The sequence below is a fragment of the Dromiciops gliroides genome, chromosome 5, assembly GCF_019393635.1.
Source record: "Dromiciops gliroides isolate mDroGli1 chromosome 5, mDroGli1.pri, whole genome shotgun sequence".
NCBI lineage: Eukaryota > Metazoa > Chordata > Mammalia > Microbiotheria > Microbiotheriidae > Dromiciops > Dromiciops gliroides.
In genome coordinates this window covers 263,745,357-263,767,855 of record NC_057865.1, presented here as the reverse complement: position 1 = coordinate 263,767,855, position 22,499 = coordinate 263,745,357, and the positions used below count along the sequence as shown (strand labels likewise).

The 22,499-nt window shown below is 37.0% G+C and overlaps 1 pseudogene; it reads right to left on the bottom strand.

The window, feature by feature from the left end:
* Positions 1 to 19,446: 19,446 nt before the first annotated feature.
* LOC122729860 lies at positions 19,447 to 20,945 on the bottom strand (annotated as a pseudogene).
* Between the last annotated feature and the right edge of the window lie 1,554 nt (positions 20,946 to 22,499).

Here is a 22,499-nt window from a genome sequence, read left to right as displayed (position 1 = left end):
GCAAAGAAAAATGGATGTGAATCTAATTTAGCTAAAGTAAGTTTTTAAGAACAACTTTAAAATTGATATGAGGGGGACACTAAAACGAGGTAAATATAAGTAAGATAGAACACAAGTGAAATTCTGAGTAAATGAATATATGATCTAGATTCTAGAGAAGAGGTAAGGAAAAGTAGCTCCTTCCTTTCAGGAGAGAGGTGAGGGACTACAGGAGAAGAATGTTGCATGCATTATCCAAAAAACAAAAAGCCTACTGTATTGGTTCTTTCTAATTAACATTTTTCTTTATCACAAGGAAGGATTCAGTTCCAGAGGTCACGTAGGTCTATATCTCAAAACAACTATGACATAAAAATAAGACATTTATATATGCATATATATGAATATGTATGTATATAGTAGTAGTAGTAGTAGTAGTAGTAGTAGTAGTAGGCTTCCACCAGTCACAGACGACCATGGATCAGTGCCTTGAAGAGCCACAGGCCACAGTGTGGCTGAGCCACCTGATAAGGGAGCCTCAGCTCCTGCCGCAACGAGGACATCAGAAAGCTGCACTCTCGTTGCCCGTCATTTATGTATGTATGTATGTGTGTGTGTATATATATATATATATATATATATATATATATATATATATATATATATATATATATATATACACATACCATAAATTCAAAAGAAAAAATAAAAAGTATATATACTTTTTATTTTTTTCTTTTGAATTTATGGAAGAAAGCAAGCATTTCCATAATATAGTATAATAAAAATAATTGCACATGAAATTGCAAATCCATTATGTACAATTTACTATTCCTTTTAAATATATAATAAACATGTAAATTTCTTTATGTATATATATATATATTATATATATTAATTAAATTAAATTTCTGCTTAGTCTGCACTATTTAAGGGCACAGTATCTGTGGCCTTTTCCTCATTTATTTATTTTTCAACAAGTTAACAAAATAAAGTAAATCAAACTTTGTGTAGGAAAATACCAATTGTCTAGCTTGGGAAAGACCGTTTATCATCCTTTCCTCCTTTCACCCACTTCTGTCCCATTACATTGCTCATTTACTTTACTAAGGAAAGGAGAAAGTCAGACTCCTTATTTGTTATATCTGATGAAAGATTTAACTGGGCAAGGAATGTGAAGCAATTGGTTTAATAAGGTTCAGGCTTTCTCCCGAATTCCATTTACCTAGCTGCCTTTTTTCCCCATAGAATATGAAAGAATGAAAGCTACATGATCTGTGAGCCTATAGTGAAGATGTGTTGACTTAACTGATGTAGAGAATGTCATCAGCCCCCAAACAGGGATGCTTCTGAGGAGGCAATGGGACAATGTTGTTTTTTTTTCTTCCCCAAGCTGGAAGATTTTTCCTGATTGGCTGGGCTTATATGAAGAGTTTGCCGTTTCACTACAAAGTCCATTAATGATGTCGCTTTTCTGTATTACTAAAATACAGTATTACTAAAATATGTAAATGTGAAAAGTTTGACTTTAACAAGCTCTTTTTAAAGGTATGGATGTGCCCTTTTTGATGGGAAGAATAAAATAAAAGATAATTAGGCCGAATATTCTGAAAAGACCTTCACTTCTACCAGGGAATATAGTGAAATATTTTCCATAAGCTCGACGCCTAATTTATGCAAGGAAGTTGTATTTATATACTCCTGCAGACTGGAACTATAGATAATAATAATTGCTCACATTTATATAGTACTGTTCAGTTTAAAAAATGGAAATGATGTGATTGTAATCACCAAACTTTCCCCCACAGAAAAGATCAATTAATCAATCAAATATGTATTAATAAGCTAATATGCCTGGTACTGTGCTAGTTTCTGGGTTCACAAAGACAAAAACAAAATAGCCCCTGCCCTCCCCTTCCTCTTTTCTTTGCAGAGTTGGGGGACTATGGATGTGGAAGTAGGTGGCATAGTAGATAAGATACTGCTCCTGGAGCAGCCAGGAAGAGTCAAATCCAGCCTCAAAGAGTTATTGGCTGTGTGACCCATTGAAAGTCATTTAACCTCCATCTGCCTCAGTTTCTTCAACTTTCAAATGGGGATAATGATAGCACCTACTTCCCACATTTGTGTGGATTCAAAAAGATAAAGTGCTTAGCAACGTGCTTGGCATGCATATATTTGGCACTGTATAAATAATTATTCCTTTCTCTCTGGGATATTGCACATATTGTCAGACTTGTTCTAGGTATTGGCTATTTTTGTTAATATTTTTCTTGTTCCTTGTTTTTCTTTTTTTCTTTTTTCTTTTTTTTTGTTACAAGGGGTAGCTTACTGGGTGTTTGTTGTTTGTCCACTCTCAAAGACAACCATGACATCTGGCAGGTGATGTCATGACTTGTAGCAAATTGGATTTTAGTGAAGCAGGGCTGTGCATAGTCACCAGTTTCACTCTTTCCTTCAGAATCATCTAGATTCAGGGAAAGGTAGAGGAATATATTCAGGAAGTCAGGTGAAAACAGAAGTTAATTTTTTAAAAAAAGTAATTTCCTTGTATCACCTCTGGAAGACAGGTCATACAAGTATACCTCCATTTTATAGAAGAAAAAACAACAACTGAGTCTGAGGGTGATTGGTTAGTCATTTAAAATAGCTATTCCTCCTAGCTTCACCACTTTTGTCAATGATCTCCATTTACCTAGACCTCCATGTTCAATATCTTGGCATTGTTCAGCCTCTTTCTTCTTATTTTTTGGATCCAAGCTGTTATTAATTGCTGTCATTAATTCCATCTTCTTACCATATGCCTCAGATTCTAGTTCTCATGTGCTAGTATATGAGGTAAGAGGCCTTTTAATGAATATTCTTGAATCTACTTTCTCACTGGGACAGCTGGGTGGCAGTGGATAGAGTGCTGGGCCTGGAGTCCGAAAGACCTGAGTTCAAATCTGGCTACAGATGTTTATTAATTCTGTGTCTCTGGGCAAGTCACTTAACTGTTTGCTTTAGTTTCTTCATCTGTAAAATAAGGTGGAGAAGAAAATGTTAAACCACTCCAGTGTCTTTGCCAAGAAAACCCCAAATGGGGTCATGAAGGGTCTGACATGACTGAATAACCATAATAGCTTCTTCTCTGGACATCTATATCCTTCATATCTGTGCCAGTCTGATCTTTCTTCTGTATAGATCTAGTCAGATCACTCCTTAGTTCAAAAATCATCATTGGCTCCCTATTGCTCTGAATGAAGTTTCAAACTTCTTTGCCTGCCATTTCAGGGTCTCTACAGCCTAATACCCCCATCACTTATTTTGTCTGGCCTTATTATGCTCTCTTCTGCATGCTCTGCAATCACTTAGGTTCATTTATCTCTTTTGTCAAATGTGATAATGATTAGAATATCCACAACTTAAGGTTATCACGTGGATCAAATGAGAATATATATTACCGCCAAACTGGACGTCTCCATTCTTTCTCCTACCTCTTGCCCAGCCTATCACTCACACCTGAAACATAATCCATACTCACCTTTACCTCTTGCAATTCCCACCATCCTTCAAAGCTCAACTCAGATGCCACTTCCAAGAGGCAAATTGTTTTCCTCTAATAAGTTAGAAAAACCTTGAAGATAGAAATAGTTTCTCTTTTCTTTCTTTTTTTTTTTTTTTTGCAGGGCAATGAAGGTTAAGTGACTTGCCCAGGGTCACACAGCTAGTAAGTGTCAAGTACCTGAGGCCGGATTTGAACTCAGGTCCTCCTGAATCCAAGACTAGTACTTTATCCACTGCACTACCTAGCTGCCCCCTGATAGAAATAGTTTCATTTTTGTCCACATATCCTCAGGACCTAACACAGGACATAGCACATAGTGGGTGATTTATGAATGTTTATGCAGTGGATGACTCAATTGACTATACAAAACACTTTACAAATCTTTACATGTTACAAATATATCAACTCAATTTATTTATCAAAGTAGAATGTAGGTTTTGAAAGAACACATTATTCTAATGAATCTAATGCTTTGGGGCATTTTTAATTGCTGTTTTTTTTTTTCCTAATGAAGATTGAGGAAACCCCTTCTGTTGTGATATGGTTTTAATAATCAGAGTAGGAACTGGAATCCAGGGCTGTCTGTGTGATTCTTTCTGCTTCCCCATCCCACAATTCCTCCCAATTTGTCTTATTAAGGAAAATGTCAGTTGTGTAAGCCTTTTGCTTTTAGCTGGATGCTGACAACCATGTTAACATATTATGAAAGCCTTAACTGAGTCAGTTAAGAAAAATATTCTTCCAATTAATAGTTATAAGGAAGAGTGAGCTTATTTATTTGCCCCTTTCTCCAAGAAGTTAGAGTGACATAGGAAACATCCCCTTGAATTTTAAGAATTGAAAAGCAGCTAATTAGCCATCACCTTGGTGGCCCATAGCTCATTTGGCAGGAACACCAATGCACTCCTCGGGGCATACAGGTTTTCTATTGACATCAGAGGCACATTCATTCCTCTGCAAAAGAAATGTGCTCTGTCAGAACAAAATCAACATGTGAAGGTCAGTTTCCTAAGGAAATGGAAAGGAAGGGGAAATGAAGAAAAAGTAGGTAACACTTTTATTTTTTGCTTTATTGTGGTGTTAATTCTGACCTTCTCACAGAGCTGTTCCTAACTACAGAGGAGTGATTTGGGATTTTTTCCTTGAATGCCAAATTTAAAGGGTGATCAGAGAACATGCAGTCATCTAGTAGGATAGAAAAAAAGAGAGTTATCTACAGTGAACCATGAGGAAGAGGAAAACAAAGAAGAATGTTTCTGAGTCACAAAGATTTGGACTGCGAGAGAATTGAAAAATCCATTGAGAAAAAAGCCACTACCAAATATAATCCAAAGGTATTGTTTTTTCCAAAAGGAAAATGAGAGATTTTGAGATGTACAGAAAGATCTGGAGTTTGGCCTTAGCTATCCTGGTTTTGAAATTAACAAAACAAAAAACAAAAAACAAAAACCCAACCCTATGTTTTTGTCAGGTCTATAACTTAGTAGAGAAATGTTAGAGATTTGCATGAGGTTCAGAAAAATTAAGGCACTTGCTTAGATTCACATATCTATTAAATGTTAGAGGTACATTTGAAGCCAGGCCTTTCTGGCTTTAAATCCAGACCTCTAAGCCCCAAACTATGTTGCTTGTAGTAGTAAATTATACATCCTTACTGAAAATTATTCAGCAGGTTATAATTTGGTTTCAATTTTTACCTGAATATATTTATGTTTACCTATTATTGCTATTATTACTATAAGCTCACATTAACTATATTACTTATATGTTCAGTTTGGAATCCTGTTTGAATTTAGTATCTCTATCTGTATGTATGTTTAATTGATATCCATATCTATCTATCTAATCTATCTCTACACCTGTATTTATTTCCATATCCACATCATATTTACACTACTCATATCCTTATCTATGTCTATGTCTAGATACCTATCCATATCTATATTTATATCTATAGCTACATCCATTTATATTTATATATCTTTATCTATATTTATATCTATCATCTCGGTATCTATCTTTATCTGTCTCTATTTCTCTCTTATAAAAACTGCAAAATCAGAGTTCCTTGAATTCCAACTAAGCATGGTAATGACAATATCTAGATCCTTCTACTAGTCATTAAATGTTTCAGTGTCTCCCGAAAACTTTCCAAGACTGTGATTTACAGCAAGATTTACTGATCTGAATCATTAGAGGGAATTTTTAGATTAGTCATTCCTTACATGAATCCTTTAAACACACAAACACATGTATATATTTGAAAGTATCTTAGAATTCAGATTTGGAGTTATTTTCCACTTCATTAAGTACTCAATGCAAGTTCTTTGATTTATTTTGTATTTTTGTAAGTCCTTTAATAAAAAAAAAATTCTCATGAATTAACCAATCAATGTAGGAATATCTATAGAAGTAGAAACTTTGTCAGAGGATGGTTCAAAACTTTTCTCTTTTCTAAAGGCTTATTTCAGCTTTCTTTTGACCAATATCTTTGTTTTCTAGATTCCTACTGTGACTGCTTTTCAGAATTTTTCAGAAATCCCCCATCATCCATTTATCTTATTCTCTTCATCCAAATACATGAGTCTAACCCAGGACTTCATCATCTCTTACCTTGAACTTGAAATAGACTCATAGGATCATAAATTGAAAGCTGGAAGAGACACTGAAGGCCAGCTTACCCAACCTCTTCATGTTCCATATGAGGAAACTAAGGTTCATGGGATTTGAAACCAGGTTTTCTGACTCCAGAGATATATTCATTATGTTATTGTTCATTTGTTTAGTCATGTCTGATTCTTTGTGATCCCATGGACATGCAAGGCCCTTTTATCCCTGACCATGCCCCTAAGTCAGTCTAAACTAAAGTCAGTTCATTGCTTCCATGACACTCTTTATTCACTTCATGCTCTTTTGCTCCCTTCTCCTTTTTCTTCCACTTTCCCCCTAAATAAAGGTCTTTTCCAATGAGTCCTGTTTTGTAATGTGTCCAAAGAATTTAAGCTTCAACTTTAATATTTGATCTTCCAATGAATAACCTGAATTAATTTCTTAAAGTATTTACTGATTTGGTCTCCTTACTGTCCAAGGGACTCTCAAAGGTTTTCTCTAGTGCCACAATTCAAAAGCATTGATTCCATGATGCTCAGCTTTCCTTATAGTCTAGCTCTTACATCCATACATTGCTACTGGACAAACGATAGCTTTGACTATCCAGACTTTGACTATATCTTTGCCAGCAAAACAATGTATCTGCTTTATAATATCATGTCCCAATTTGCCATAGCTTTCCTTCCAAGGAACAAGTGTCTTTTAATTTCATGTTTGCAGTTACCATCTGCAGAGATCTTTGAGCCAAGAATATAAAATCTGACATTGCTTCCATTTCTTCTCCTTCTGTTTGCCAGGAACTGATGGGATCAGTTGCCATAATCTTAGTTTTTTTTGGTGTTAAGCTTCAAGCCAGCTTTTACACTCTCTTCTTTCACCCCCATCAAGATATTTCTTAATTCTTCTTCACTTATCAGAATGGTATTGTTGCATATCTAAGATTGTTAGTATTTCTCCCAGCAAACAATTCCAGGTTTTGATTTATACAGCCTGGCATTTTGCACAATGTACTCTGCATAAAAATTAAATAAATAAGATGACAATTATCATACTCCTCTCCCTATCTTAAACCAATCAGGTAGTCTATGTTTGGTTAAGAAATCCCTATCAGGTTCCTCAAGAGACAAGTAAGATGATCTGATACTCCCATATCTTTGACAATTTGGCACATTTTGTTGAGATCTACACAATCAAAGGTTTTAGTATAGCCAAAAAAGCAGAAGTCCATTTTTTTTCCAAGAACTCTCTTGATTTCTCCACAGTCCGGTGAATGTTGGCAATTTGGTCTCTAGTTCCTCTGCCTCTTCAGAAACCAGCCTGCTCTTCTGGTAATTCTTGGTTCACATATTACTAAAGCCTAACTTTCAGAATCTTAAGAATAACCTTTCTGGTATATGAAATGATCTCAATTGTTCAATAATTTGAACATTCTTTCACATTACCCTTGTTTAGGATTGGGATGTAAACTGATCTTTTCCAATACACTGGCCACTGCTGAGTTTTCCAAAATTTCTGGCATATTGAATGCAGCACTTTAACAGCATAATCTTTTAGGATTTTTAAATAGCTCCACTGGAATCCCATCATTTCCACTAGCCTTACTGTTAGCAATGCTTCCTAAGGCCCATTTGACTTTATTTTCCAGGATGTCTGGCTCTGGGTCAGTAATAACCATGGTTATTAGTAATATTAAGATCTTTCTTGTATAGTTCTGTATATTATTGTCACCTCTTCTTAATTCCTTCTACTTCTGTTAACCTCTACAATCTTTATTTCCTATCATGCATAAAATTGTACATTGATAGCTCTAATTTTCTTGAAGAGATCTGTCTCTCCCATTCTATTATTTTGAATCTCTTCATGCTATTCTCTGTAATTCTTCTTTCAATTGGGTATTTACTTCCTTTTCCCTTTTCTTCCTTCCTCAGATATTTGTATAGCAACATCAGACAGCATTTTTACTCTTTTTCTTTGAAATTTTTTTTTGTTCCTGCTCTCTTATGATCTTGTGAGTCTCAGTACATAGTTCTTTTATCTCTGTCTACTAGATCTAATATTTTACATTTATTTATCACTTCCACCGCATATTCATAAAGGATGCTATTTAGGTCATACCTATATGGTCTGATGTTTTTTTCCTATTTTTCCTACTTTATTCAATTTGTATGAATTTTGCAATAAGAATCTCATGATCTGAGGCAGTTAACTACAGGTCTTATTTTAAATGACTGCATAGAGCTTCTGCACTTTTGGCTGCAAAGTATATAATCAATCTGATTTCTGTATTGACCATCTGGTGATATCCATGTGTGGAGTCACTTTTAGGGCTCTTGAATGAGAGTATTTTCTATGACCAGTGAACTATCTCTATGAAATTATCTCTAAAAAACTCTATTAGTTTCTGCCCTGCTTCATTTAGTACTCCAAGGTCAAACTTGTTTGTTATTCCAATTATCTTTTGATTTCTTATTTTAGCATTCCATTCCCTTATGATGAATGTGACATTTGGGGGGGGGGCAGTATTTCTAGAAGATACTGTAGGTCTTCATAGAACTGACCAACTTTGGCCTCTTAGATATTGGTGGTTGGAGTATGGACTTGTATTCTTTTTTAATGGTTTGCCTTGGATTCGACATTACACATTAGTACTGCTTTTTCACCTTGTTATTGACCATGAAAGCTACTCAATTTCTTCTAAGGGATTCTTGCCCACAATAGTATATGCAATGGTCAACTGAATTAAATTCCCCTATTCCTATCCATTTAAGTATACTGATACCTAATATATTGTTGTTTAATTGTTCTATTTTCTGTTTGACCACATCCATCTTACCTTGGCTCATAGATCTTCTGTTCCAGGTTTTTATGGATATTGATCTTTAGAACATCAAATTTTTCTTTTGCCACCACATACATACACAGCTGAGTTTCCTTCTAGCTTTGACCCTGTTACTTCATCAGTACTAGAGCTATTTGTGGTTGTCCTCTGCTCTTCTTATACCTTTCAACCTGAGGGGCTCACCTTCTGGTGTCTCATATCTTTTATTGTTTTAATGCTTCTCATGGGGTTTGCTTGGTAAAAACACTGGAGTGGTTTGCCATTTCCTTCTCCAGTGGATCACCTTTTGTCAGAACTCTGCATGATGACCTCTCTGTGTCCGATAAACCTGCATGCCATAGCTTTGTTTCATTGAACTACACACCCCATCCCCACCCCCGTCCTGATAAGGTAGTGACCTAGGAGGTGGTTTCCAATATACCTGGATTCTATCTTCCCCCTTCTCTAATTAATAATCTGAATACATAGTTATGATCATGTCATTGCTCTATTCAATTTTTAGTAGTTTTCTGTAACCTCCAGGAGGAAATGCAGACTACTTAGCACAGCTTTGAAAGCTGTCCACAATCTGGCTCCTAAATACTTTTCTAGACTTATTTCACATTTCTTCCCTTTTGCACATTCGATCCCCATTTTTGGAACATGCTGCCTCTTCATCTTTGACTCTCAGAACCCTAAGTTTCCTTCAAGCCTCAGCTTAGTGACCAACTCCTGTGAAAACCTTCTTGATTAGCCAATGAAAGGATCAGTTAATGTCCATTGATTTCTTTTTCCTTTGTTTATTGATAGTTTGTCTTCATATCACTTTCGTTTCTAAATAAGACCCCTTTTCACTACCCAGAAAGTAATCATTCTTCAAGCATTTATTAAGCAACTACTATGTGTTGGGAAATGTGCTAGACACTAAGGATACAAAGAAATTATATACAAATGAAATGACCCTTCCCCTCACAGGGTTTACATTGTCTCAGGTGAAACAATATTTATACATACAAGTATATAATATATACACATATATACATATAAGCACAAGTATATACTCTATATACAAGTATATACACACATATATACATGTATAACACATGTGGAGAGAAAGAGAGAGAGAAAGGGAGATAGAGAGAAGAAGAAGAAGAAGAAGAAGAAGAAGAAGAAGAAGAAGAAGAAGAAGAAGAAGAAGAAGAAGAAGAAGAAAAAGAAGGAGGAGGAGGAGGAGGAGGGGGGGGAGAGAGAGAGAGAGAGAGAGAGAGAGAGAGAGAGAGAGAGAGAGAGATTGAGAATTCACTTTGAGCTACCTCTCTAATTTAGTATTGACAGTGGTGCGTATAAGGAGAGGGCAATTATCCCTAACTTCAAAGGTACCTCTGGCTTTACACTCCAAAAATGAGATAATATTTGTAAAGCTCTTTGCACAGTGCTTGACGTATAGTAGGTGCTTAATAAATGCTTATTCCTTTCCTTCCTTAACAAGCCCTCACCTATGAGATTGCCTTTAAGAGTTAGGAAGTAGATATAAGTACAAAGCTGAAATAATAAAAATAGTAGCTCCTTTTGACTTTTGGAGAATCTTTGACTAGTCAGTGCCAACTTCCCCTCTAAATTCAATTGGAGGGCAGCTAAGTAGCTCAGTGGATAAAGCACTGGCCCTGGATTCAGGAGGACCTGAGTTCAAATCCAGCCTCAGACACTTGACATTTACTACCTATGTGACCCTGGGCAAGTCACTTAACCCTCATTGCCCTGTAAAAAAAAATCAATTGGTTAAGCTTTTTGGAGAGATAGCTGTGTGTAGGTAGCTTTTTGCACTTATTTTTACATGTGAATACCTCATTCCCTTTGTTGTCTGTTCCTTATATTCTGTATTAGGATCAATTAGATTGGATGGGGGAATCCAACTTTCCTTTTATACAAAGTAAATACTAGATTATTTCAGGGCTGAGGGGAAGAAGCAACTAGCACTTGGGTTAATTAGGAAGTCTTGTGTATGGACATAGTAAGGAGCTGAATTTGGGAGGAAGTTGTTCATTCTTTCTCCTACCTGAGATGCCTTTGTATTTTTTTTGGTCTTGCCCATGTTATGTGCCCATAGAACATTAGAATATTCAGAGGAATAAATTTTCTAATAAAATTTGAATCCTCAGTCCCTAGCACAGTGCCCATCACATAGTAGGTACTTTATAGCAATTTGTGGGATGCCTATTATTTCCTCAAGTCATTTCATCTAGTTTATGATTAGGAAAGGTCTATTGATATCTTTCCCACACAAGAAAGCAGGCAGTTCCTTAGAGCCCAGCATAACCATTAATTTATAACTGTATTTTATTGCTGCCCAAGACTCAACTCAGAAATGTTCCACGCTTGAATACTCAAGAGAAAAATCCATCTGCAAGCCAGCTCTCTTGCCAAAGGAAATCAAAGACCTTTCTTCATGGTAGAGATATGGGTCAGTGGTTCAATTAAAGCTGAAGTCCCAAAGGCAGTTCAGAAGGTGGCTGCCAAAATGGAAAGAAAGGTAAAGAACCATCTTGCCATCTGTTCGGGTGTCAATAAATTCGATTGGTGTCATTCTCCTGCAATAACACAAAAGATGCATTGGAGCTTTCAAACCAGATTTTCTCTAAAGCCAAGTCCTATTAAATCCCAAGCACTTCTATAATAATACAGCATTCTTGAAGTTTTATGAAATATAATATTGGAGAGGCTGATTACATAGGGGACATATGGATTAAGGGAAATTGGTGGTCTCAGAGTACCCCTACTAGATGTAACGATTGGAATAACGCCACCTGCTGGATACTAACTGTAGAAGAGTTCTGCCCATGAAGCGAAGGTCTTTGAGGGCAAGACCAGGAGTCTTTTCTTCAGGAGTCAGGAAGTGACGCGGACTAGTGGGAGGAGGAAGGAAGAGACTGGCGCTCAGTCTCGCGCTCTCTTTCCTTTGGACTCTGGTGGAGAGCGGAGCTAGAAATGTGCTCTCCCTTTAATAGCTAGGAATTTAGGCCTTTTTCTCTCTCTTTACCAAATTCTTATTCTCCTTAATAAATGCTTAAAAGTCTAACTCTTGCTAAAGCTTATAATTTATTGGCGACCACTCATTAGATATTTTAGACAGTTTAGCTAGAATTTTAGCCCTTAACAGATGGCTGACCACGAAGAGGAAAGCTAAACTTCAGTCTTCTGATCTTCTGGTTGGGTAAGAAATTTCCCCTCCCTCTCCCTTTAACTGCTAAGTACTGGTGTACTGGCTGTGTTTTCCTTTAAATTTTTTCGAATGGACCTTTTAAACTCCCTAATTACCCTATTTTTGATTTTAGTCTGTTTAACCAGACAAATGGGGGATAAGATCATGTTAATGCTTTGTTTTTGTGGATTTTCTATTTTTCTTTTTATTTTTGTTAAAAGAGCTAGCAACTTACTCACACAAGGAAATATCTCTCCCTCTCCCAACCATGCTTTTTCAGAGAAACCTGAAGAGATTCCCGCAGCTTTTCCCAGTTCTAACACTAATTGTTGCTTTAATTTTGCATGCCTGGAGGCAATGACCCACCCTCTAGAAGCTTTTAATCCCCTAGCACCTGGAGGCAAAGTGGGGGAAGAGGAATCCAGGCCTGAGTTCAAAATCAAGTCTGATTCAAATTGCTCTGGTCCCTCCCCTCCTCTCCAGACCCCACCCTCTACTCCTCCTATGGCCAAGCCCATTGCTTCCCCTGCCTGGGAAGTCCAGAGATCTGATGCGCATGCTCAACTTTCTGTAACTACATTTGCAGCTTCAGGCTCAGTCCTTCCCCAGCCTGGCTGTGCTTCTGAGACAACCTTAGAAAACCCTTTAAATTCCAGATATGCTCGTTTTGTTCATAATTTTGCTAACCTGCTTTTGTCTTTAATTAGTAATCTTATAAAGCATTTGTATGGTGAAAAGACTGACAGACAATATAGAGGGGTTAAAGAAGAAAAAGTTAAGCTGAATAAGAATAATAACAATCAACATAGTTCAAGACTCTGCTTCTTTTGCCATGGAAGTATATATATTTTACAGAAATGTAGAAGTAAGAAGCAAGGTATTGATATGAGTATTGGGGATTTTAGATATCGGAATCAAAAGTGTTCTAAATTCACTCAGATTATTAATAGTATCAGTTCAGAGGTTACATAGGATTTCTATGCTATTACACCTACATTTTGAAATTAATGGTATGGGTTTATTTTCATAGAGATTTTCATGCTTTTGAGATTGTGTTTTATACTTAGTTTTTAAAACAAGGAGAATATTTGTAAAAGCTTTTTATAGTCATGTGATCAAGTTTATATTTTATAATACTCTTATTAATATTAAGTTCATATTCATTTAGATTTCCCTAGTTTGAATTTCATTGTCTTTTATTGTTCCATGTGTATTTTTTTTCTATTTATTCATCTCTAATTTTGAAACATTGCAAGATGGTTTTGATTTTATTATACAATGTTAATTCTAGGAGTATTGTGCTCCCATATTCTGAGTTGTTTGTTTTTGTTATTTTTTCTCAACTGATTATTTGATCAAACTCTTTAAAGCATTTCCCTGGCAAATTGTTTGCCATGGCAAGTGTAAATTGATTCTAGAAGTATTATTTTTGATAAGCATATTCCAAAAAAAAAAAAAAGAGGGGAACATTTGTAAAAGTTGTCTTTGAGATTGTGTTGTGCTTTAACTTTTATTTAAATATGTTCAGATTTTTCAAAAAAGTAATTGTATACTAAGTTAAAAAAAGGGGTATTATTTGAAATTGTTGCATAATTATATATTGTGTTCTGAGTCAAGATGTATTCACATTTTTTGCAATCATTTATTATCCTCAATTTTTAAATCCATATGAGACTTGGATTATGGGAATTTATCATTTAAGACATTAATTGCCTTTATTCTGAGTTATCAGATGCCAGTTGGCCAAGATGCCATCTAATCACAAGAGAAATACATGCAAGAGCAGACACTGAACTGTCACATGAGGGGAGACATGCATGAAGTCAAGGTATGGCCGAGGGAACGGCTTTTGACTAATGTTGAGGTTGGATTCTCTTGGTTTAATATTTTATTTTATTTTTCCCCACAATATTGTACAGATGGCTGGAAGTATTCATCCCACCCATCTCACTTCTACACCTGGCTTCTATGCTCCCTCCTATATGCCTGATGCCATGGACATCTCAATCCCATGCATCTGATTAAGTCTGACTCAGTTTCTTCCAATATGTTCAGTGGCATGGACATATATTCCATCCACCTATTTTAAGCCTGGCATACTGTATGGGCAGTACATATTGCTCAAGTGTGGGAATGCTCATATCCCATCATTTCTCTGTTCTTTTATGGTAACCCCCATAATTATCTCAGGTGTCATGATAAATACAGTGTTGAATTTGGCCTTGACACCTGTTACCAATTATATTAGATTTTTTAATTTCTCATAATGGCATGAGGATAATTAGGCAGATGATGCAAAAAGTGATAAAACAAAGATAAAAATTATTTTTATTAATTAATATTGCAGCAATTGTCTTCTCAATTACCCTCCATAAGGGGGGACTATAGTAATATTATAATTTTAAAGAATGGTTCAATTTTTGTTTTATTATATGTTTCATGTGTAACAACTAAGATTCTGAATTCCCTTAGACATGTTTTTGAGAACTTTCATTGTTGGATTTGATTATTGACAAAGCTATTTTAAAGTTGTGTTAAGCTCAATTTTGTAGGAAATTTTCCTGGCTGATTACCAGCATCCACACATCAACCCCTGAAAAGACTTCCATTCCACGACTACACCTAGAGGACATCTAAGAAAAGACTTTCAGAGACTTTAAATGAACAGTTTTGATTTGTTGTTTTTGTTGTTTTTTTTCTCTTTCTGTTATAATATACACCATCTGTAACATGTACTCTCTGCAGAGGCCCTCCCTTTGCAAGACTAATGTCAAAGCGTCGGTTCATGAGGACAAAAAAAAAAATCGCCCCTCTGGACAAAACTTTCCTCTCTTCCTTTTCTATATTGTTGTTCACATATTATTAGCTAGCAATAGTTATTATATTCTTTTTACTGTTCCGTCAAGGAAACATTTTGTTTCTTGAGGAACAACAGGGGGGACTGTAACGATTGGAATAACGCCACCTGCTGGATACTAACTGTAGAAGAGTTCTGCCCATGAAGCGAAGGTCTTTGAGGGCAAGACCAGGAGTCTTTTCTTCAGGAGTCAGGAAGTGACGCGGACTAGTGGGAGGAGGAAGGAAGAGACTGGCGCTCAGTCTCGCGCTCTCTTTCCTTTGGACTCTGGTGGAGAGCGGAGCTAGAAATGTGCTCTCCCTTTAATAGCTAGGAATTTAGGCCTTTTTCTCTCTCTTTACCAAATTCTTATTCTCCTTAATAAATGCTTAAAAGTCTAACTCTTGCTAAAGCTTATAATTTATTGGCGACCACTCATTAGATATTTTAGACAGTTTAGCTAGAATTTTAGCCCTTAACATAGAGAAGGGTCTTAGCATAGTCTTTCAAGTCAGAATTAAGACAAGAACTCGATATGGATTATAACATCGACTATACTGTTGCTTTAACATGTAAATCAGGGAAACTATAGAAACTCAGAGGACTAAAACAATGTTAACAAAGGCAGGATATTTCTGTACCAGTTGGAAGTTAGTCATTTACAGCATTAACCTATCCAGAAAGTCAGCCACTAGAAGATTTTGTGGCTGTTTCACATCTTATCTAGCTCAAGATAACTTGAGATGATATTGCATTTGCCTGAATATATAGTAAGCCTTTTTTCCCCCTCTCAGGAATTAGGATCTGTAAAAAGCTGCCTTACTCTATTTTGGTGATGGGGATATTTTGCAAGTGGTCTGTTCTGGTCTGTCTTTCTGAGTTTTCATCATTCACACACCCAACTATGAAGAATTCTGTGCTGGGTATTCTATTCAGTGACTTTGGTTGAAGAGTATAGCCACAGAGGATCATAAATTTAGAGCCAAAAGGGACATTGGAGGTCATTTAATCCTGTCCCATCATTTTACAGATGGGGAAAGTGTGGCCCAGAAAAATGAAGGGACCAGGCGAGATAACACAGATAGTGAGTAGCAAAGCCAGGTGTTGAACCCAAGACCTCTGACTCTGGATACAGCAATCTTTCAAGAGCCCCATATTGTATTCAAAGATTCCTGTACATTTGGCTCAATAATTTCCCCCTTTTTTCCAATGCTTTTCAATTACACATCCCAATATTGCAAAGATCTGTGGTTTCATTAGTATGGATTATTGCTTCACTGATGTAAATCTTAGGATTGTAGCTTTTGAGCTGCAATGGACCTCCAAACTAGTTTAGTTTGACCCTGTGATTTTACATATTGGGAAATTGAGGTGGCCAGGGATTTGACCAGGTCCACAAGCTTAAGCATCAGAGACAGGATTAGAATATAGATACATTGCTCCTTGGATTCTATTGCTTTTTCCTTCCTGGAAGCAAGTGAGAAAGAAACTGCTATGATCTAGGTGAGAAAGGGGCAGTGAAAAACCATGTTTCCCAATCTCTAGCTGCCGTGAGTTTGGAAACATATGGTGCCTCAATTTCTTTGGAGTTTATTTTTTTTTCCTGATCCTAAGAGTAATCTTAAAAGTTTGATGAGTAAAACTAAATTTGTGGTGGTCTATCTCTGTGCCAAGTGTAGGGAAAATTAGCTAGAGTTTACTTATAAATTATAAGCTTTAGCACCAGTTTGGGGCATTAAGCATTTATTAAAGTATATTAGATGATAGTAAAGAGAGAACATGTGCCTCTGAAAGATAGGAAAGCTTAGCTAGGATCTAAGGGAAAGAGAAGAGAAAAAAACCCCCTCCACCTAAGAGTCTCAGGTCCCCAAAAGAGGAAGTTGCTGTGCCTCTGAGAACAGAAGCTCCCTGCAGTCTGGAAGCCAGGCGGTTCCTACACACTGCTCCAAGCTAATTGGCTGGTAGCATTCAAGTCCATGGATTGACATAACTTGAAGGTGTTCCATGAATAGAACGTGCTGAGATCAGAGTTCAGATTCTCAGGCATGAACAAGGCATTGTGAAATAACTTCCTGATGCTGGGCTGACCTTAAAAAGGTCAGCCAGGCTCTCTCAGCAGGGGGCCCTCTGAAAGTCCCCAAACTCCCATTGTTGATAACTTTCTCATAATAGGCAGAACCCAGGTCACTGATAAAGGAGATCCATCAAAACCCTTAGAGAGGACTCACTAATAACTAGTTATGATAGGAATAGTAGTAGTCTCATGGTTTTGGTGAGGAACTATTTGATCCAATCCAGCAAAGGATTGCTCCATAAACCAAGATGCTACACTTTTTGCAAGGAATTAGCTCAGCCAAGCAAGCCAGAAGCAAATGTGTTTGGGACTCTATGAAAGGTGAAAAAAGTTCTCAGAGCCAGGAATTAGAAAGGAGAGGATAAACAAGCATATATTACATGCCTACTGTGTACTGGGTACTGTGGTAAGTGCTTGGCAAATATTATTTAATTTAATCTTCACAGTAATCTTCATTTAGTCCATCTGCCAAGATGGTTTACTAGGGTATGGCTGCAGTACATGCTACAGCTTCTTGGAGCCACAGGTGAGACTAGGTTAGGGGTAACCAATGGCATGTCAATGTCTGATGTGTTAGATATGAAGACTTTCTCCAGCAGAATTGGTGGATGAGAACAATTTGTTCCAATGGGAACTGAAAGTAGGTTATTTGGAGTGCTTAGATCTCGGTCAGACATCAAAAATACCAAGGTTTTCAATTGCATCTTGAGTTATCACCAGGCATTATGACTTTTGTCCTGACATTGGACTTCTATGATTCTGGAAGACTGAGTGAGACTGAAGATTTTGTGAAACGCTGCCTCACTAAAATCTAATTTACCCACAAGTCAAGATATTACCAGTGATATCATTGGTACTCTTAGAAAACGAAGGCCATCAGGGGCATCTAGGTGGTATAGTGGATAATCCCTGATCCTAATTCCCTAGATCCAGGAGGACCTGAATTTAAATCTGGCCTCAGACACTTGACACTCACTAGTTGCCCCTCCAAAAAAAAAAAGAAAAAGAAAAAGAAAATGAGGGATAGACCACTGGTGCCAAGATGGTGGTGTGGGGAACTTTCTGAAGCCCTCCCAAAGTTACCCTCCAAACAACTAGATAACTACTTCTGAATTGTTCAAGGAACAGGGAAGTTTACTAGCCCAGCAGGAAAGATCTGTCTTACCTGGGTGGGAGGGGAGTGAGGTCCAGCAGCTACAGTAGCAACAGTCATGGCACTAGCTACAGTAGCTACAGCAGGTCTAGCAGTAGAGTTCCTGCAGTAGATCTTTAAACCTAGGTCAATCCACCTGTGAGGCTCTGCCTCCTACAAACTAGTGGCCCTCTAGGTAGTCTGGGCCAGCACAGGAAGGCCCCATGGTAGCAACCTCAGCCCTGGCACAGGCCACTGGGGAGACCTTGACCCCAATGCTGACCAGTAGTGAAACTCTCTACCTGCAGTGACATCCCACACCTAGGGCCTACTTGCAAAAAGCCTCTGTTTCCTAACAACCCAGCAACAGGGGGACCCAACCCTCAACCAAGTCACAAAAAAGGCATAAAAATAAGCAAGAAAACAAGAAAAAGTAGATTATAGAAAAATACTATGGTGATAGCAAAGACCAAGGCATAAATTTAGAGAACAATAGTGTCCCAAATGGCTACAGGTGTAGGTTCAAAGAAAAATATAATTTGGTTCAGGACCAAAAAGTATTCCTGAAAGAGCTTTAAAAAAGGATTTTAAAAAGCAAGTTTGAGAAGTAGAAGACAATTTAGAAAGGAAATGAGAGTAATGCATGAGAATCATGAAAAAAAAGTCAATAGCATGGGAAAGATGTACAAAAATTTATGGCACAAAATGACTTCCTGAAAAAAACATAATTAGCCAAATGGAAAAGGAATACAAAGTGTCATTGGAAAAAAATAATTCCTTAAAAATTAGAATACGGGGCAGCTAGGTGGCGCAGTGGATAGAGCACCGGCCCTGGAGTCAGGAGTACCTGAGTTCAAATCTGGCCTCAGACACTTAACACTAGCTGTGTGACCCTGGGCAAGTCACTTAACCCCAATTGCCTCACTAAAAAAAAAAAAATATTAGAATAGAACAAGTGGAAACTAATGATTCTATGAGACATCAAGATATGAAAAACAAAAATTTTAAAAGTAAAAAAAAATATGAGAAAATGTGAAATTTCTCATTGGAAAAAAAAAACTAACCTAGAAAATAGATACAGGAGTGATATAATTAAAAAAAAATTGGACTATCTGAAAGTCAGGATAAAAATTAAAAAGCCTGTACAGTATCTTTCAAGAAATTATCTTTTTTTTTGACAAAAAGTATTTTTATTTTGACATCTGAATAAGTGTTGACTCCTAAGACACTATCTTTGACATCTTTTCCAACTTATTTATCAGATTTTTGCATTGTGCCTTTCTCAGAAATATAGATACCACCCAATTATTTCTGATAATCTTGTTTTTATTTTACTGTTGTAGCCTGTTGGATCAGGGCAGGTGACTTTGATACAAGTTCAATATCATTTCATTCAAGAATTAACTCATCTTTTGGGGCTTAAAAAACAGCACAAGTGGGGTGGCTAGGTGGTGCAGTAGATAGAGCACTGGCCCTGGAGTCAGGAGTACCTGAGTTCAAATCCGGCCTCAGACACTTAACACTTACTAGCTGTGTGACGCTGGGCAAGTCACTTAACCCCAATTGCTTCACTAAAAAAACAAAACAAAACAAATAAAACAGCACAAGCTACATCTTGCCTCATGTATGCTCTTCAGATATATTTTTCACCCAAGAAATTTCTGATTTTGATAAGTGAGCCATTCTCTTGAATAGCAACATTGATGGGCAACTAAGCATATAGAGACCTCACCTTGTAATGAAAACCCAGGGTGACAACTTTGATAGTGTTTTGTACTTGACTACACATTGTGTGAACAGTTGCAAGTTCTTTTCAATTTCCCTACCATTTGTCCACCTGGAGGCTTTATTTTCTTCCTTTCAAGGAGACTGAGTTGTAACGATTGGAATAACGCCACCTGCTGGATACTTACTGTAGAAGAGTTCTGCCCATGAAGGGAAGGTCTTTGAGGGCAAGACCAGGAGTCAGGAAGTGACGCGGACTAGTGGGAGGAGGAAGGAAGAGACTGGCGCTCAGTCTCGCGCTCTTTCCTCTGGACTCTGGTGGAGAAGGGAGCTAAAAATGTGCTCTCCCTTTAGTAGATAGAAATCTAGGCCTTTCTCTCTCTCTTTACCAAATTCTTATTCTCCTTAATAAATGCTTAAAAGTCTAACTCTTGCTAAAGCTTATAATTTATTGGCGACCACTCATTAGATATTTTAGACAGTTTAGCTAGAATTTTAGCCCTTAACAGATGGTAACCACGAAGGGATTATCTGTTAAGGGCTAAAATTCTAGCTAAACTGTCTAAAATATCTAATGAGTGGTCGCCAATAAATTATAAGCTTTAGCAAGAGTTAGACTTTTAAGCATTTATTAAGGAGAATAAGAATTTGGTAAAGAGAGAGAGAAAGGCCTAGATTTCTATCTACTAAAGGGAGAGCACATTTTTAGCTCCCTTCTCCACCAGAGTCCAGAGGAAAGAGCGTGAGACTGAGCGCCAGTCTCTTCCTTCCTCCTCCCACTAGTCCGCGTCACTTCCTGACTCCTGGTCTTGCCCTCAAAGACCTTCCCTTCATGGGCAGAACTCTTCTACAGTAAGTATCCAGCAGGTGGCGTTATTCCAATCGTTACAGAGTTCAACATTAATATGGTTGAAATCCCTATGGAGGATTCCCCTGGGCCTCTTTACAATAACTGTCTGGACCTTAAGAGAGATGTCAATATTTTCTGCAATGTCAACAGTCTGGTTGCTTAGAATGATCTTCATTCTGGTGGTGAAAAGGCCACAAGCCTCTTTCAAGAAATTATCAGAGGAAACTGCTCCGATATATTAGAATGAGAGTTCAAAAAAAAATGGAAAGAATCCACTGATAACTGCCTAAAAGAGATCCCCAAATGAAACTTCCCAGGAACACCATAGCCAGATTTCAGAGCTCACAGCTCAAGGAGAAAAGTATTGTATATAGCCAAAAAAGAAAGAGTTCAAGTATTGTGTAGCTACAGTCAGAATTACACAGGATTTGGCAGTTCCCACATTAATGAATCAGAGAGCTTGGAATATGATAAACAGGAAGGCAAAGGACTTAGGTTAACAACCAACAATTACCTACTCAACAAAATTGAATACGATCTTTCAGGTTAAAAAAATGACATCTAACAAAATAGAGGACACTTAAGCATTTCAGATTAAAATACCACAGAAGAATAAAAAATTTGACATCCAAATACAAGAATAAAGGGAAATATGAAAAGGTAAAAAAAAGAAAGAAACAAAAAAGAAAAAATCCCATAAATTCAATAATGTTAAACTCTTTATATTTCTATATGGCAAGGTGACATTTGTAACTCTTAACAACTTTATTTCTTATAAGAGAAATTTGAGAAAGTTTATGTAGCTAGAGGGGGTGGATAATAGGTGACACTGATGGCATGATACCCCAAGGGACAAAATAAAGGAGTGAGAAAGAATTTACACTGGAAGAAGGAGGAGGGGAAGATCAAATGGGGTAAATTATCTCACATAAAAGAGGCATGAAAAAGCTCTTATAATGGATGGGAAGGTAGGGGTGGGGTGGTGGGTAAAGCTTAAACTTTACTCTTATCAAAATTGGCTTAAAGAGGGAATAATATACACACTCAGTTGGATAAAGGAATCTTACCCAATAAGGAAGTAAAAATAAAGGGATGGGGATAATAGAAGGAGGAGGGGAGACTGATAAAAAGGGAGGATGTACTGGGGAAGGTGGTAATCAGAAATAAATCCCTTTTGAGAAGGAAAAGGGTGAGGGGTAAGAGACAGAGGGGGATTTAAAAAAAAATGAATATTTGCATAGAGGGAAATACACACTTAATTATCACAACTATAAAAGTGAATTGAATGAATAGTGGATAGCAGAATGGATTAAAAACCAAAATCCTACAATATTTTGTTTACAAGAAACACTTTTGAGCCAAAGAGGTACACACAGCATAAAAGTAGGGGGCTGGAACAGATGAAGCAAAGAATTCAGAGGTAGCAATCATGATTTCAGATAAAGCAAAAAACAATGTGAGATTCAAAATTGGATATATGAGCATTAAACTCCCCCCTTTAACTTTTCCCATACAACAAAAGGTGATACCAATTAGGGAAATAGGGAAGTAGAAATACAAATGAATAATCTTAGATCTAAGCTTAATCTATTTTCCTTTATAAAACTCACTGAATCCCAAACTGCCTGCCAGGCCGAGAACCAGCACACCCAAAACCGAACACCAACCAGATGTTTCCTCTCACCCGTGTGCACCACCACGGCTAAGTTTAAAAGCCAGAGAGAGGGAA